Source organism: Ambystoma mexicanum, chromosome 6p (genome assembly GCF_040938575.1).
Source record: "Ambystoma mexicanum isolate Mex_15411 chromosome 6p, UKY_AmexF1_1, whole genome shotgun sequence".
Lineage (NCBI taxonomy): Eukaryota > Metazoa > Chordata > Amphibia > Caudata > Ambystomatidae > Ambystoma > Ambystoma mexicanum.
In genome coordinates this window covers 306994598-307014124 of record NC_090935.1, presented here as the reverse complement: position 1 = coordinate 307014124, position 19527 = coordinate 306994598, and the positions used below count along the sequence as shown (strand labels likewise).

Here is a 19527-nt window from a genome sequence, read left to right as displayed (position 1 = left end):
GCTCAGTTTGGAGCATGGAATGGAGAACGTTGGGTAGTGAGATTGGAGATGGAAGGAGGGATGGCCACGGTCTCAGGCTTTTGTTGGACAACTAAATAATGGAATCAGAACTTACCTTTTTCATGCATCCGACTCCTGCCTAGGTGGGGGAGCCCCCACTACCACAGGAAGCCATGAAGAAAAATCAATACAAGAAGTATTTATCTTTCATCCTTTCTGACTTTCACATTTGCCTGTACAACCTCCCCCCGTGGTCAAATCACCTCCCCTCCTTGTCTCAAAACACACCCAAGACTATAACAGGCACATCCATCCCAAACAGTCAGATCACCATTCCTCTTGCCACATAGTAGGCCCAGAATTACAATCGTCCAGGGATCCATAAACTACAGCTCTCATGATGTGTTGAACTATAACTCTCATGACCCCTCACCATTGACTATGGTGGCTTGAACTGATGGTAGTTTTATTCTAAATCATCCAGCGAACCAAAGATTGCAGGCACTTGCAATAGACACATCCACCATCCACAGTGAGAACACCACTCCTTCCTAACTTATCACACACACACAGCACATCTATCTTCCATGGTCAAATCGCTCCCATCCCTGTCTCGTAACACTCCCAAGACAGCAACAGGCACATTCATCCCACACAGTCAGATCAGAACTCCTCCCGGCTCATAGCACACCCAAGACTACAACAGACACAACCATCCTACATGGTCAGGTCATCACTCCTGCCCATCTGATAGCACTCCCGAGACTCCAACATATACAATCATCCGACATGGTCAAGTCATCACTCCTCCCCATCTCATAGCACCTCCTAGACTCCAACTTGTACATTCAATATCCACAACCAGATAGTTTACAGAAGATAAAACGTGAGACAGTATCTGCTGATCCATCACTGCAATGACCTTTTTGTAATCAATAAAATTAGTACCATAGGGCAAACCTTAAAATAGGTGACTAACAGAGGGCTGTATACAAATATCTGTATATGATTGATGCCCCTTGATTACAGAGTGTAACCCCCGGCGATGAAAGAAAGGATCCCCAGCACGTGAAGCAAGGCACCCTTGTGCACGCAAGGGTTCCTTTACTCTGAAATGGGGAAAAAAACATTGCCGGCGCTGTGACACTGCCGTGGCCCGGGCCTTTATGTTGGCACTCCCTTGATTAGCAGGGGAGTGCGTGTAGTGATTGCCACCCCCCAGGTGGCATCCCATCAACTGGGCCCTGGGCCCTGGGCATCATCAATGACTGGCGCTCCTCATGGGAGGGCAGCGTCCAAAATGTATTTTTAGCCCACCTGAAACTCCTGGGCCACACCTGGCAGACGTGGCCAGTGGAGTGAGTAGTGTGGGGCCCGACACATTGCCTCTGAATGCTGGGCTGCATTTGACATATGCAGCCCAGCCCATATAAAGGCGTTGGGCCACTGCTGCTGCTGCCTGTCTTTGCCTGCTGCCAGCCATACAAAGACCTTGGGGGTCCCTCGCACTATTGCTGCTGCTGCCTGCCGCCTACTGCCACAAGATCCACCACTGAAGAGCACAGGAGGAAAGAAGAACCTGCGAGCAGCAGCAAGGACCTTGAGACAACCCTGGCCAGGTTGTCTTGCAAGTAAGGTCTTTATACACAGTTTTTCATACATTGCACTGTGTATACTTTGTATATATTTGTAAAGATACTTTTATATTTTTAAAGGACTCTTTTTTATATGTTTGTGTTTTATTTTCTTTAGTAATTCAGCTGCTTAGGAGTAACGTAAGTTGTATATAGTGTCTTGTGTTCTGCCCCTTTTTGTAAAAAGCTCACAAAACCCTGCTGGAAAAGTACATAAGTAAGCTTTTACCAACTAAAAAGAACCATACACCAGCATTCCTTTTGTCCGCCGCCCCTTTTGTGCTGCAGTTATTCTGACCTTGTGTTTTCTCCCTAAGGGTATTTGGGGAACCTGCCTGCCCTAACCTCCTGATCCTCCCCACCCTTACCATCTTCCTAGCGATGTACACTGGAGTGATCTTGAACCCAGGAGAGCAGGGTTTGGAGACAGGTCAAGTTATAAGTGAAGGGCTAAGCTGTATGGTGTGTGCCCGCATACACCTGTCCCCCAATAAGGTGCGTTAGAAGATCACCCACTTCATTTATGGAGGCAGTGCTGAGATCACCTTTTGTGTGCATATACATTCCCTATCCTACCTACTTACCATATGACTACCTTTCTCACTTCCTGGGGTAGTGTATAGTTTGCTAGCGTACGTTTCCGTTTTTTAGCAATCTGTTTTTAAGTGAAAGTTTTGGATCGAGATTTCAATATAGTATTATAATCACTGTGTTTTGATTTGACAGGATTTGTCACCTTAACTGACAGACAGGTACCTCATGGATCGGCTTCAGGTAGCAAGCTGGGCTGAGGGTGAGGGGATTAAGCCTGATCATTTCTTTATCATAAGTGATGTCCCTTGGAGCACACCTCTACATCAGGTGCTCAGGTTTACGGAGTCTCTAGAGTCCCTCACTGGCCAGGTTAAATGTCTGAGTAAAGCGTCTGGCCTAGCAGGAACCCGTCTCCTGGTCTGCTATGGGCATAAGGAAGTTGATCTCTTCCTCCATGGCAGATGCTTTCAAGGACGTGTTACACAACACTATTGCGACACCATCTGAGCATGGCCCCTATGTCTGCCTGAGACCCTCTCGGGGGAAAAACCAACCCACGAGGGGTGAAGAGAAATACCAACTTTGGGCAGACCAGAACAACCAGCTGATACATGACTGGAGAGCTACAGACCGGGAGAAGAGGTGTTGTGTCATTGAGAGTCTGCGCGGTACTACATTGAGAGTCATCCAAACACTCTCTGCCACGCATCCAGTCCCCACAGCGAATTACATCATGTACACGCTAAATGGGTGTTTGGAGCCACTGAGAGCGGTGCAGAGCTGATGGTGAAGTACTAACTGCCGTCCAACAGGGTGAGCGTCTCTCTGAATATCTGGCCAGGACCAAGCCGATTGTTCAGCTGGCTTTGCAATTGAAGGGGATTGAGCCAAACAGCATGGATCTGGTCAGGCTGCAACAGGTCATGCGCAGAGCCAAATCGCTTCCGCTGTTACTTCTGCAGCCACGACTCTGAGACCGGACCCAGAAACCACCACCCTTTCACAAACTGGTCAGAGAGGTGCATACTCTGAAGGGCGAGATGGAGGACGCAGTGGGCAGTTTACTGAGTCAACTGATGTCTCCATTAGCTGCCCCGGAGTATGATCTAAGACATCAAGTGGAGGAGTTGAGCCAAACCATCCAAGCAATGCAGCTGCAGAGGGTGCAGGCCACCTGAGCAAGTGAAAGACTATACACCGCCATTCCAAGAGAGAGAACTCCAGCTCTTCGGGTGCGTTCAAGAGCCACAGCAGCTCCAAATGAACCAACGGCATACCGCACCGCTCCAGCCTTGGCAGTTCTGCCATAGGTGTGGACAGGAATGCCACACATTCTGTATGTGCATGCACCCACCGGATTACAATGAAGTCATGGCAAGGTTCAAGGCCTTGAATAATCCAACACACATGATGGTGGAAAACGCATGTGAGGACCAGGAAGCGGAGCACCTGAATCCTCAATAATACTACACTCCGACCGAGTAAAGGCGCCACCAGATGGACCCAATGCTGCAGTGACACCACCAGTGGGCAAGTAATATGGGAACCACCATCCCCCCAACCTGGCTAGTCCACCCAAGAGGAAGGTCACCTGTAGTCAAACTACCAGCAAGCGCAGCACCTGAACATCCTGGGCAATACCTGATGGGCTCGTAGTACCACTAGCCACCATGACAATTGCCATCACTGCCCGAAAGGCTCAATCACTTCTGGATAGCGGCTCACAAGTGACCATCATTTATGAGCCGTTCTACAGAATACACCTGGTGCATATCCCATTAGAGCCGTTGGCTGGGCTGAACCTTCTCGACATGGGAGACAACCCTTGCAAATATCTGGGATACATCCGGGTTAGACTGCAGTTTCCACCAGATGTAGCTGGAGTCAGCGCTCCTATCGACACCCTTGCTCTGGGCAGCAGCAGTCAGAGCGAAGATCCTGCAACACCGGTGGTGATTGGAACCAATTCCTCGATGTTCGACGCACTGCCGGCATTATGACGAGAGCTGGCTGGACCACAAAATGCCAGCATGTTGTCCATGCACCCCGTGTAGCAACAGGGGAACATGGAGATAGAGATCGGTCCAGAGCTCTACCTGATTGGCCCATTGGAGATATTCGCACCACCCGGTTCGGGCAGAAAACAATCCCTGCACACGCCACTGTGATGGTTCCTGGCAGAGTGCGACCAAGAAGTCTGGTAACGCACCAGAATGTGGAGAGCTCCCAGGAGGTTTACTGGTACAGCAGAACCTGGTGACAATGGATGGAACGGACCTGAAGACCATCAAGTTACCAGTCATTAATGTGACCAATAGGACTATCCATGTATTAGGATGCAAAGTTCAACCTGACCGCATCTGTAGCCCCATGAAGTGTCACCACCAGCTCATCCGAAATGGCGTTGGATCCGAAAACCTTGGACATTGTTGATTCCCCGATCTCAGAGAAGGACAAGGACCAACTGAGGGAGCAGCTTGCCTTGTGCGCCAAGGCATTTTCTACAAGCCCTTGGTACATTGGCAAAGCCCATGGAGTTGAACATTGGATCCGGGTGTCTGATGACTCTCACTTCAGGGAGCGGTCGCAACGCCTGGCTCCAGGAGACCTGGAGTATGTATTCTGCCATCTGGATGATCTTCTACAGACAGGGATTATTCAGGAGTCCAGGAGCCCCTACGCTTCTCCCATTGTCGTCGCCCGGAAGAAAAATGGGGATGTCCGGATGTACATTGATTACCGTAGATAGAACAATTCACTATTCTGGACCAGTACACCACGCACTGGACAAGGCACTGGACTGCCTGACTGTGAGTAAGTGATTTTCGGTCCTGGACTTGCAGAGTGGCTACTACCAGATCCTGATGCATTCAGCGGATCAAGAGAAGACCGATTTCATCCGTCCCTTGGGATTTTACGAGTTTGTCAGGATGCCTCTGGGGATCTCCGGTGCGCCAGCGACTTTCAAACACCTTATGGAGAAGACCGTCGGCCACATGAACCTCCTGGAGGTACCCGTGTACCTAGATGACATCATTGTGTTCAGAAGCACCCTGGAGCAATGCAACAGGATGCTCATGAAGATGCTGGATCACCTGGGGGAGCAAGGGCTAAAGGTCAGTGTGGACAAAGGCCAGTTTTGCCAGACAATTGTCAAGTACACCAGACACCTTGTCTCCGTGGATGCCATCGATGTGGATCCAGCATAGATGGATGCCTTCCTCACCTGGCGAAGACCTCAAACCCTCAAGGAGTTAGAGAGTTTACTGGGATTCTGTAATTACTACAGGATGTTCATCATGGGATATGCCAACGTGGCCAGACCACTTGTGGACCTCACCAAGAGTGCCCACCTACCCAGAGGAGCTAGAAGAACACTGCTCAGTACCTTACTCTTTACACTGATTAAGCATCCAACCCTCAGGTATGGTGTCCTCTCTCTATTCCTCATACATTTTCCAAAGCTCTAAAATAGCTAGCCTTTTCTCCAATGTCTTTCCTGTGTATGCAGCGTGCAAGTATGGCCATGTGGCCATGGCATGAACATCTTATCTGCCGTACCTTTCACCCATTCTGCACTGTACTGTTTGATCTTGGGCATATGTTTTGACAATGTCTTACATAAATGCATCAAAGGAGGGATATCTCCCATTGTGACGAGTCTCAATTGACTGTCAATACTTACCACTATTTACACAAAATAAAAACAATAAATAAGATCAAGCTCCAACAATCGCCACTCAAACCGCTATTTCCTCAACAATCTCAACCTATTTCTAAGTCGGTACCGACAGTTTCTCTAAATAGGCGCTATCTCGTTTTGTCCTTTTTCTAACTTTCTTTTACAAAATTGTCGCCCTTCGACACCTCAATATACCATAAATGCACAGACAGACAAACTAGTCGACTCTTCACATATATCCTCAGTGATCACTCCTCCTGTTTCTGCCCCTCCTTATTTCCTGGTCACAGGATTTGAGCTGTCATCTTATAACAAACCTGTTCGTACGTAGCCTAGATTACTTCGACTAAAGTGTATGACAGCTCTTTCTGAATCCTCTTAGATTAGGACTCTTAATCTTACATAAAAAATCACGCGCTGCTTTAATACTTTACTTCTAACTACAACAATCCCGTCCCCTCAATTTGCCATTCTCCTTAGTCTACTCACCATTCGCTCTTTCAGCTTGAGGCCTTCAGGATTGACTCCCCCTCCAATCGACCACTTTCGCCATTCGTCCGCAAAGCGCCTGTGGAAACCAGGAGGGATTTCATCAAAGAGGAACCCCTCCCACCTGTCTCGGTTTTCTTGTAAGAATACTTTATCAGCCGCTTTCCACAGGAAACCATGTGATCTTCCGGCTAGATGGCGGAGGGTCCTCGATTGTCCAAAACTCTAGAGTTTATAGGTCGATGGGTCATTCTATTCAACCATCTGACATGCTACCAAGTGAACCCTTATGGTCCTTTTAAGTAAGGTAACACATCGTACGATGGATGGGATGGAGAATAACTCTCACACCAAACAAGAAGACCGACACAGGAAGTTGCCAAATGCTCTGTTTTAATATCAATTATCTAAAACAGGGAGTACAACGGACATCGACGGATGTCGCACAGCATGATCTCAACACATTTCATAAAAAATTACACTTTTATAGCAACAACCCATCTTGCGTGACGTCATACTACGTGGCAAACTACAAAAACCTATAGGGGATTGTAGTTGGTTCATGGGGAACGTCTAAGTATACTTTCTATGTGAGATAGGATTGTGATTGGGTCTCTATGGTCAAGTGGGAAACATATGCCCTCCCTTAGTGCAAGTCATTCTCAACTGTGATTAGAAACACAACACCTTATTGGCTCTCAAACTATGAGGCCCTTTGTTATATGGCCTTCTACAATTGGTTGGCAGGCTTGTACCCTTCTGAAACATTTGATTCCCTAGCAGCACATAAGCTGGTACCCCAGGTGCTGGTGGGTGGACTTGACCATACCTCCCCACCCAATTAGCCTATCATCTCTCATCACTCATGCTGTGTGCCATTCAGATTGTCTTTGAACTTGGCCTTGTAGTAGCTTCCCGTCTCTGGGAATATAAGGGAGTGTGAGCACGTTTTTATCAAGGTTCAGTCTTGCATGCCCATGTCTACTCTCATCTTGGACTCACATGATCAGAGACCGTGAAACGGCCCATTTCATAGCATTTACTTGTCTTTAATGAAGAACTTGGCTCCCAGGATGTTCTCTCTTTAAAACTTAACAAGGGATGTCTCAGCTTCTCACGCTTACTTGTTCTTCGAGGACTGATAACCAGTTTTGGCTGCTCTTAGTCTTTGACACCAAGCCAAGCAGTTTTCCTTTGGTCCATTTTCGAGCCTCGGCTTATTCTTTGCTGCGACACACGCACAGCTGTCAATCCTCCTTTCTCCATGGGTTGAGCTTACTAAAATAATAGCATTGAATGTCCAGATTCTATATACATATATATATTGGCGGCACTGCCTGCAGTCTATTCACTACGTATAACCAGCCTTATGATTACTTAGTCTACTTGCATTACGGCATCTGTACAGTTATAAAACGACATGCACTTTCTGCAGCGCTTCTTCAAACGTGCAATCTTCATTCCACACATGAACGTCTTCTCAATTCTTTACATCGTCATCAGATTCTATATCGTTTATGCATTCTCTTCTCTGGTCATCCTCCTTAGTGCGTCACACTCATTTCTCTTGACGTCACCAGCTTCTTCTTACCATGTTTTCACACTTCCTCAGGCATCTCTCCTAGGTGACCATCATCCTTCCGGGGATACATCACGTAGGGTTTTCTCCGTTTATACCTCGTCTCAAAGGCTTCCCACGATATAAGTACTCTTACAGGTATTGCAGATGTCGAAATTTCCAGTTTCCAACATGTAGGCACAATAGGGGTGGGACATCTTGCAGAGCCTTTCGGCTGCTCCTCTACATTATGGTTTTCTGTGTGGTCAGCAGAACAGGCCTAAGAACATCAGGGGTCCTTTGGTGTCGTACCTACTATCTCAACGCCCGGAGTCATATTCTGGGGAGCCAGTGACTGCACTCTAGGCAATTAACCTGTATAAACCACTGTGCCAATGTGCGACCTGTGAATAAGCCCTGCTTTGCATGTGACATGATATCAGGGGAATCCTGCTGCTTGTCTGTTGGCATTTTGCCTCTACGTCCCTTTGTTTGTGTACCTCACTATGATAATGTTTTGTTGAATGTCTTGAGACGTGAATCAAACAATAAAGAAAGTTTAAAAAAAGATTGTGTTAGATTAGACTGTTTACACTTTTTCTGTTATCATCTACCTCCACAGAGTTATCCATAGTTAATTTCCTTCTGTGTTTTACTTTCTACCCGTTAGTTCCTGTAAGTATTCGTCCAAACTACATCTCGAGCATAACATCCAGGCACAGTTTAACCCTTATGAGGAGGGTTAGCCCTCCCTACCAGGAAGAACCCCAAGCCACCCAGAAATTGTTGAAATCTTTCCCCACTCTATAGTTCTGTTCCACCCACTCCTGCACACAGTTTGTTTACCTATATCCAATCATTGCAGTCTGTTTTGTTTCTACTTTATCCCATAGGTCTTCTACCAACCGTTCCTGTTCAGAAAGGATGCTTTTAAAGCTTAACTTCTATGTGCTAAGTGTTCTGTGTATTCGACCATGCCAAGCCTCAAATGGCTCATTAATAGCTTCCAATGCCACACCATGCCTCTTGAACCTGGTATAATCATTATGTGTCAGTCAACGCCTCACATGCACAAGTTCTGCCTTTTCTGTATGTATATATCTATGTACGTATGTATAGGAACCTCTGTGGGAAGCAAATGAGTGATGTATTTAAAGGACGCATAATGGGTTTACAAGTACGGAGGGTGTGCAGTGTAAGGACGAAGGGAGGGAAAACGGGAGGGTCTCCAGAGGGGGAGAGGGAGGGTTGAATTCATCTTCAAATGCCCACTAATACCACATCATGGCTTTTAATGCCTTTTATAAATGATATAGTTGCAGTATACAGAACAGACTCACATTTCCAGGAGCTGCTGTCATATGCCAAGTGCATTCTGAAATTCCCCAATCATGTCATCCAATCCCAATGAATGCCTCATATGCATCCTATAGTCATCTTATATAATGTGTAACATCACGCGTCCTGTTGCTTCCCCTTCGCCTTGCCCCGTCCTCCGATACCCAAACTTTTCCAGCTCCGGAGGCATTCACAGAGCAACTGCTTCTTGTTAATGGTTCCCAATGGGCTCTGATACACAAGGCTGATCCTTCTCCTTCTTGCTAGGCCGCTGCTCTTCCTGCATGCATGGTGTAAGCAACTTGCTGGTGCACGGAGGGTGGGAAGAGTCGTTTCTGACCCTTTTCCTATCGCCATACACTCAGCAGCCAGTATTAATGGGGTGGGAACTAAGGGAGGGATAAAAGGTGGGAACTTCAGAAAGTATGCACAACCTTATAGAGTGGAGTCCGCTTGCTGTTCACAGTGCTACCCCTGCAAACTCTGACCCTGGGCGTTGAATATCAGGACCAGGGATACCAAAGGAGTTTCCATGGATAGCTGCTGGTACACCTGGCAACCCAAAATTGACATCCTTAATGTAAATGTGGTTTGGAGGCATATTTTGATATGCTCCAAAGTAGACTTCTAAGTTGATGTTCTTGCCGTTTCAGGGCTTATTTGCAGGCTGGTTAGGAGCCTCATGTAGGTAGACAGGTCTATCTACCTTTAGTAAAATGTTTCTGACATAGTCGTCTTAATGGAATTTAGGTGAGGTGATACCAGATTTATTCTGAGGTTGTAACAGGTGAAGTAGATTTTTATTTATTAGCATTTTTAAAGCGCGCAGCAGCCCTTAGGTATCGTGTGCTGTTACAGAGGGTCTTGCTGGTTATAGAGGATAAGAAAGCTTGGTGGTTACATAACAATCAGAGGTTACATTACATATTAGATGTTCCATAGGATGGAGGTTACATAACAATCAGAGGTTACATTACATTTTAGAGGTTCCATAGGATGCAGTCAACTTAGTTACCAGACATGCTGTGTGGGGGAGCGGAGGAGCTAGTTGAACAGAGTGGTTTTGAGGGATTTGCGAAAGGTGAATAAGGAAGGTTCAGCTCTGAGTGCGTTGGGTAGAGCATTCCAGAGTTTGGGTGCTATGTGAGGAAAGCTAATGCCTCCGGCGCTTGCTCTTTTGATAGATGAAACGCGGAGTTGGTTGGCGTGGTGACGCCAGATGGTTTTCTTAGAGATTTCGGAAAGGGACGTTAAGAGAACGATGGCTGCTGAGATATTTTAATACTGCTGAGCTGGCGTGAACTGGATCAGGCAGAGCTGAGAGATGTATGAGGAGGTATTGACCTACCTGGAAGTGCGGTAGGGTACTGGACAGACTGCGGGGCACGGGTATGGTAAAGAAGTGATTTCCCCAGAAACATTTGACAGGAAGGCGCACAATTCTACGCATTTCAAGGCCCTCCTTGCTCTTGTCGCTGAGTCTTATTTGTGAAAAAAACAGAAGCACAGCAAAGGGAGGCACTAGTTGTTTTCTGCCATTTTCGACTATGCAGCAACATCGCATTTCACTTCACGAAAAGCAGCCCAGGTTCTCGCACATGAACCATGAGCCCTTAATGCAGTGCGCTTCACGGATTGTGTAACTTCACTGATTTATAAACAGTGATAATGATTTATCACCTACAGGACTCGGCTTTCGGAAGTGAAATAAAAAATATAAGCAGACTAACTTGAGAAAATGCAGAGGAGGTGACACAACTAATCACGGGTTTACCGTAAGAACAAAGAGTAAACTATTCCAGTTTGTTTATTACTAAAAACATGGGTATATTTGCTTGCTCTGTTGGGGAAATCAGCAATATTTGACTGTAATATTTTAATACACAGGTAAGTAACTTAGAATTGGTTCTAATAATGCAACAAATTCCAAAGCAGAAAAGGCATGGTAATCATTAGAGTAGGTATATTCGTTGTTTACTCTCACATGCCACATAGTTCCTAGTTTATCTGACAAGGCATCGGCTAGGGTTTTTCATAGATTGTTCCTGCATTCTGGAGGAATGGCCAACCATAAAGACGCGCTCTGTCATATCCTGGCCTGGGAAAGATCTACAAAGATCTAGATAGAGTATCAATGAAACACTTGTTTATAGGCGCGTTATAAATGCCATATCATATCATATAACATCAATGAGACTGCAAAAGTGGGACTAGAGCTGGAGACTTTGATCTATGTGTCTAATGTCTATAGAGTAACGTGTGAAGAGAATCCAGGAACAGTGCAGATAAGGTGTGCCTAGTCTCCATTATTTGCTGTCAAGTTTAATGTTTCTTCCAACTATAATCTTGGAAGCCCTGTAGCACATAAGATCCTTCTTAATACTTCTCCAGGCTTTTATTAATCCACTTTCTTCTAGCCACTAAACCTCTCTTATCATGTCTTGTTTGGCTTCACATCATCTCCCTGCCTCACTCATTTCTCCCTCCCCGTGTGAAAGGTCATTGTGATACAAGGATCCTCTGAAGCCATGGGTAATTTGAGAAGAATAAGTATTTATTATAATATATGGAGGCCCTCCTGTACAGCCTGTCAACTGGCAAACTGCACATTCACCAGACCTTAACTAGCTCTGGATGGAACCTAGAAATCTTCTAGGTTTCCCAGGATACAAGTAAACAAGGCATGAGCTCTATCACAGTGACACAGCAACCAAGTAAACAAATGAGCAATTGAAATATATACAAAAAATAAGCAAATATATACAAGATCAGGTACAACACCTAATACACCACCCTCCTCGCACGAGACAGACTAACAACTAACACATCTCCCTCCTCATACATAAGGGACAGTTCCCCATCTCACGAACTCAAGGCTGGCCTCAAAGCAATTCTACGTTTGTTCCCCGTCAGGCCATCCTGCAACACCACTGCATCATCCATCACCTTACTCACCATCAGGGGACCCACAAACTTACCCCAACCCTACACCACTCCACTGGCTCTACGTACCCACACGCAATCGCCGGCTTCACTCTGGTGAGCCAAGCTCTATTCTTGTCATCATAAACGTTCTTCATCTCCTAATCCTTCTCTGTACACTTTCTCTAGGAGCTGCCTCATCCCATTCTACAAAATGCATCTTGCCAAACCACAGAGAACACACAGATGAAGCAGCTTTTCTTCTTCTTAACATCGCTAATGGTACGAGGCCCATTATAGTGTGAGAGGCCAATCTGTAGGACATTTCTCAATTCCTCGCGCCTTGAAACACTTGTGTATAGGCGCGTTACAAATACCATATCATATCATAATGTAGTCCTCTCAGCACTTACAAGCACTGACAGCCATACGTATACCCTGCATCAAAGTCCTATTGAACCTTTCCGCAATACCATTTTTGAAGGGATGGAAGAGCAAGGTCTTGTCATGTTCAATCCTCATGTTCTGAAGGAATAGTCTCATGATCCTCGAGGGGAATTGAACAACGTTATCTGACAACATTTTGTTGGGGAAACCTTCACTCTAAAATATTCCATCCAAAAACTGCACTCTGCCTTAGAGCCTGCTTCCTGAACACATTTAACTTCCTCCCATTTCGAGTAAAGGGCCACTAATACTAAAAAGTACTTCTTGATACCACCTCTCGCCCATAAAGGTCATAGAATGTCTAGCACAACATACTCCCAGGGAAAATTAAGACATTCAAGGGGTTTGGGTGGTTGAATATGCACAGTCACTACAATCTCTAACTAAATCCTCCACCTCAGAATCTCGCCCTAATCACCAATAATCAGATCTTAGTAGACACTTGGTCTGTGAAATCCCTAGGTAACCGATCTGCAATTCTTTCTGCACCCCAATGGGTGGGCACCATGCACCCAGCATGCAAAATGTGACCGCCTTCTACACTTATTTCATTCCTCACCCTGTGGAAGGCTCCAAAGCCAGTATCACTTGACAACCCTGACCAGTCAATACAGATAAATTCCCTTACTCTGAGCAATTCCTGGTCTTCACTGTCAGCTTTTTCCCACAAGTCCTCAGCAATGGTGTCTTCACACACCCAAAATACATCTTGAACAGGTTCTTCCAAATCTTCTTCAACACATGTCAACACTTAACAGGTTCTTCCAAATCTTCTTCAACACATGTCAACACTTAACAGGTTCTTCCAAATCTTCTTCAACACATGTCAACACTTAACAGGTTCTTCCAAATCTTCTTCAACACATGTTAACACTTTTCTGGATAAAAAATCTGCAATGACATGGTCCTTGCCTGGCACAAATCCAACCACAAAATCATGTCCTTGTAGGGACGTGACACCCCATCACGCCTTCCAACTCTTTCGAAGTGAAGACTGATACCAGGGTGTTGTGATCAGCAAATATGGAGAATGGGTGGGCACAATGCACCCAGCATGCAAATTGTGACTACCTTCTTCACTTAACTGATAACAATGTTGAACTCCCCTCCTCCAATAACCTGTCACCCTCTCCCAACACCCCTTCACCCCCTTAACATCCACAACAGCACTCCCCCCTCTCTCCCTCCTTCAATCCTCCCCCATCTCCACCTAGTGCCTTAGTGCTTTGTACCTTTTGACAAATGAAGGAGCCCTAGTGCCCTTAGCCTCAGGGGACGAGTAAAGTCCTTGTTCACAGTCTTAATAAACTCTAGAAATCCCCTCCATTTCTTAAAGAAGGGGGTCAGCCTGTTATGCAGGGTGTATGTCACTTTCTCACATATAGGAAGTCTCCATATTCCACTCCTCCACTCCTCAGTGGATGGTATCCGATTCGAGCTCCAAGCTGCTGTGATGGCGTTCCTCGCTACTATCAGCATCTGCCCAAGGAGCTGAAGCGATCTACCCCCCTGCATGCTACTCGCTTTGATACTCCATTCCCATTAAGCAAACCTCTGGTGCACACTCAATTGCCATATCTTTTGCAGTACACGGATGAGTTGCCTCCAGTAGGATTGCATCTTTGGGCAGCTCCACCAAATATGCAACATGTACCTGCTCCCCCACGACCTCTCCAAGCGGAGCCTCTTTGCCCCCCCTCCATATGTACATCCCTCTCAGGAGTAATATACCACTATGCCAGTAACTTAAAGTGTTGCTCCGCATATTGGGTGCTCACTGTCCCCCTTGAGACCCCTCTTCCAATCCTAGATCACTGCTCTTCATCCAACTCTTTTCCTAGATCTCTATGCCATCCCTTTGTGCAGTCTGGGAAATGTTCATTTAATGTACAATGTAGGCAGCTACACAGCTGCAAGATTAGTCCTGCTGATCCACATTTCAAATGGTGTCAGCTGCCTTTGCCGCCACTTCCCTATTGTCCTTATGAAGAACTCAATGAGCTGCAAATAGCTGAACCGGTCCCTCTCTTCTAATCCACATGTGACCTTGCAAGAGTCCATGGATCTAACCACCCCTTCAAACATATGCAAGATACATTCACATGCTCCTAAAAAAAAAAGCATTATTTCCAAATCCAAGTTATGATGAATTGGGGTTACCCGGCCGAGGTATGTGGTCAGCCCCAGCCTATTTGCAAACCAAGAGCGTACCTGCAGTTGATGGCAACTCACACAAACTGGCTGGTCGCCCGGTCTGATAAATCCACGATATGCACCTGCGCAGTCTACCGATCACCTGTTCTTCTAAGTGACTCCACCCCTTCCTCAATCTTGGATCTACCCAGTCTTGTATTATCCTCAACTGTGAGGTCTGATAGTATCTCCATAAATGGGGCATAGCCAGACCCCCTATTTTCTGGACCTATACAGAGTCGCTGCTGCCACTCTTGCTGTGCGCTTCTGCCAAGAAAACATGCTCAAGTCTTGTTGAAACTTCTCCACCATCCACTTAGGTACTGCTACTGGGAGCCCTTGGAATAAATATAGTAACTTAGGCAGCACATACTTTTTTTCTGCCCATCAGAGATAGTGCCTGCGAACTCTGCTTTCCCAGTTCTACCCTAATTGCCTTCAACATTGCGAGGTAGTTAGCCTCATACAATACCCACATGCTTTGCCATTAACTGTATGCCAAGGTAACTAATGCTCCTTGCTGCCCATCGGAAGGGAGAAATATTCTGCAGGCCCACCACCCTTTCCTGTGATAAGGTCAAATTCAAAGCTTCACACTTATCCATATTTATTTTGAACCCAGACACTGCCTGGTACATTCTTAGCAGTGCCATTATCGGTGGAAGCAAACCCTCCGGCTCCGAAATACCAAGGAGAATGTCATCCAGATATAATGCTATTTTATGTGGGACCCCCTCATAACTGATGCCGTGTATGTCTGGATCAGGTCTACTGCAAATCACAAGTGGTTCTACTATAAGAGCAAACAGCAGTGGAGAAAGGGGACATCCCCGCCTCGTACCCATGAACAGTCTAAACCCCAAAGATAGCTAGCTATTTACCGACACTCTACTAGTGTGCTCCCGGTACAATGCAAATATCCCCCTTGGGAAGTCCTGGCCCAGGCCAAACCTGCCAATCACCTCTTTTAAGTAAACTCACTCCACTCGGTCAAAGGCCTTTTCTGCATCTAAGGCCAACAGCATCAAGTGAACTTTCATTTGATGGGCTGTGCCAATGAGGTCTATCACCGCCTTGTATTGTCCACTGGCTGCCTCCCTGTGCAAACCCAGAATGCTACTTCCCCACCAGATCGGCTAGTACTCAGTTGAGACGTTCTGCTGGGATCTTTTCATACAGCTTCCTATCTATGTTCAATACAGCTATGGAACGGTATGACAAGCACACCCCCGGGTCCTTACCCTCCTGTGCATCACAGAGAACCTTGCCACTTGCCATGGACCTCAGGCCTACCGCTCACTCTGTATTGCATTGAACAATGAGTGAAACGTGCCAAGCAGCTTTCCTGCATAAATCTTATCGAATTCCAGGATAAACCCATCCATTCCCAGGCATTTGCTAACCTTCAATGATGCAATGGCCCACTAGACTTCCCCCTTCGTTATTTCCCCATTTAAAGCCTGTTTTTGATCATCCGTCGCATTCGGCAACCTACAAGCCGCTAGAAAGGAGCCCACCTTTCCAGTTATAGGGGTAAAGGTCCCCATAATACCTGCCAAAGGCCTTTTGTTTCTCTGATTAGAGCCGTCCATTCCCCCTGAAGGATTTTTAAGCTCCCCTATAGCCACTCGAGTCATCCTCGCCTTGAGCTTCCACACCAGGAGTCTTCCCGCTCTATTCCCGTGTTCATAATATCATTGCTTAACCTTCATCAATGCATACTCCACTTTATTTCCTTCCATTGTGTTGATCTGGCTTCACATCGCCTGGAGTGCTCTATACATTTTCCGAGAAGCTGAGACCGGATATTGCCCTTCAAAGTCATTCAATTGTGTTAGTAGGTGCTCCAGCTCTCCACTTGGGACCCAGCGCAGCCCTACTTCTTTAAAAGCATCCCATCTGATCTCCTCTCTCATCTCTCTTTGAGCATTCTCCCTAAAGTACTGCTCAATGGCCCTCCAGTATCACTCCGGCAAATGGGGTCATGCAAGAGAGTCGGATTTAGTTTCCTGTACCAGGGCCTAGGCTCCCTCGGGAACAGATCCCCTGTGATGTATACCAGTGCATGATCAGAGAGTGTGATAGTGCCCACCGTAGCTGACTCAAGTCCTGCAAGAATATCCTTCCCCACCATAATGTAATCGATTCTGGAATATGTCTTGTGCGTGGGAGGTTTCTCTATTAATGATGGTGTCATCAGAGCCAGAGTCTATAAGCATTCTAACTCCTACACCATTAATAAGTACTATAGAATGTCCTTTCTTGTCTACCCCTTTAGTTGGTCCCGCCTCAGAGACTGACCAATTCACACCACACGCTTCACCATCAGATCCAGCTTCTTCCAGATGGTCACACTTAGAGGTGTCAGAGATCTCCATAAACATTTACAATATGCATTTTGACAACATTTTGTGAAGTCCCCCTTTGCCACATCTGAAACACTTTTTATGGCCCCTGGTCTGTTGTACTCCCCTTTGCGGTCCTCCTGATCCTCAAGTTCATCCTTCTTGGGGGTCTGTCTCCCTAGGGCCATTTTATTGTTTCACTGGTAGCAACTTCTTGGCTTTTGGTGGATTAAGTATATTAACTGTGTGCTTATAATCACTGTGATCAAGTTCTTTCACACATGCAAGCATGTGTTCTAGACCTTTGGCAATTTCCAGCACCTCGTCTAGGCTAGGGTCACCCCTTACCCACATCTCATCCCTTATCTTGTTCTCCTTCACCTTTAACATGAACTGATCCTTTCGACGTTCATAATATGACTCTCCAAAGTTGAATTTATTCACTTGTTCCCTAAGGGCAATAATAAAGTTCTCAATAGATTCACCTTTAGCGTGTTCTCTAGTGCTGAAGTTGTCCTCACTTGTGATCTGTCCCTTATCTCCACCATTCATCTCTTACAGGGTCATGCCCTTCTCCAGTGTTATAAACCCTTCCACACTTGGCCAGCTCCCCTGACAATTACTAAGGACCATACCTTTGAAAAATTTTACTTGCCAAGTGTGCCAATCTACCGATGGTCATCAGGTTTTTCTATCTTCCTCTGATTGATTGATTACTTGAATTCATAAGGCACAGCAAGCAATACTGTAAGTGGTCTTTGGCTGCTGTTTAGCTCATCGCTCATTGGTATGCATGCATTTATGGGATATATACAATTCAAACCTACTTGGGAAGGAGCAGAGCTATGAGCACATAGGAAGCACTCAGGGGGTTACACATAAGGACTCAGAGGAAGTAGAGGAGATGGGATGAATAGGGGGAGCAGATGAGCTACACAGAGGGAGAATTATGTTTGACTGGAGTGATCAGCGATTGGCGAGATATTTTTTGAAGAGTGCAGTCTTCTGGGCCTTTGCAAACTGCAGGATGGGTGGGGCTGGTCTTATCATGTTATAACGTGTTCCCCAATCTAGTCATACAGGGGATCCTGTGGATGAGCTCCGAAGAGAAGCAAGGAGTTCCTGAGATCAGAGGGGAGTGATTTCAGATTTTAACAGCTAAGACCGCAAATTGGTAGCCACCATTCAAAGCAAGTTTGAACGAGGTTTGATAGATCAACGAATGATCACTGCTTCTGAGGATATATGGGATAGGTTTATTTGTCAGAGAGCCGTTGCAAGAAGATGGAAACATTTGTAGGGCAGGCCACGATAGTTTGAATTGGACTCTGTCTCCCAGCCAGAGCAACTGAAGGGATTTTGGTGTTTCTGTAATGCGGTCGAATTTTCATAGACAAGTGCCAATCTGACTTCAGCATTCTGTGTGGATTGCAGTTTGGTAAAAGGAACCCTGGGGAGCCCAGCATTAAGGGCACTTGTGTATTTTAACTTTCAATTGATACCATCATCTACCACAAGTGTCAGAGAAATGATATAACTTTCCACAGCATTTTAATTTGTTGATGGGAATTTCTGACCTCAGCCTTAATCTGGCATTCCAAGGTCATGTGTTAATAATATATCAGCCTCAGGATTAAAACCACTGGGTTTACAGGATGGGATGGACCAAGTAAAGGAGGTATCAAAATCAAGTATAACTTCTGGTGGTTCTTTGTTGTAAAATAAAAAAGAGCCAGGTTTTCTTTTTTGTATATTTTTACTTGGATATGGTGATCGTCCAACCCACACCCTTGTTTATTATCCCCTTCTTTTGCTGACCTCAACCGGGTCAACTCTGCTTGTGTTGCCTCCAATGCCTCCTCTGATTGGTCTCCCACCGTGTATTGCTATTTGGGGTTGGTCGATATGGGGTTGGAGAAGTGGCTGGCGAAGGCACATATGTTGTTTTGGTGTATCCTGTGGCTGGGCAGGTGGTGAGTAGATGGAGCCCCTCTCTAGGCACGGGTCGTGGTGCTTCCTCTGGTGCTGTTGTGGTTTTTACATGTGTGGGGCACTATCTTCGCATCGGGGCATACACCTGGCGGTATCCTCTACATCGCCCACCATTTTGCACAGATCTAAGATCTCTTTTCGCTTCTGCAGTTGTTTACCCTTATACTTAGCAGTAAGAAACGTGCTCATGTGATTGCAAATCTCTATATTAACAGTACTGTGCTCTGGCCAGGGGGGTGCATTACCCCTTGGGTCTCTACCAACCACGACTTGTGGTACTTCCCTATTTTGTCCTAATACAATGGCAACGTGCCCGTGGCTCAGTTGTGGAATAATCTGCCACCTAAGATTAGGGCTATACCAAATCACTTAGCCTTCAGAAAATCTGTTAAG

General features: G+C 46.0%; 1 protein-coding gene across 1 annotated transcript in view; it reads left to right on the top strand.

Annotated features, from left to right (window-relative positions):
* Positions 1-19527, top strand: part of ALPK2 (alpha kinase 2) — a 535735-nt gene that overhangs the window by 411570 nt on the left and 104638 nt on the right. The window lies entirely within an intron of this gene.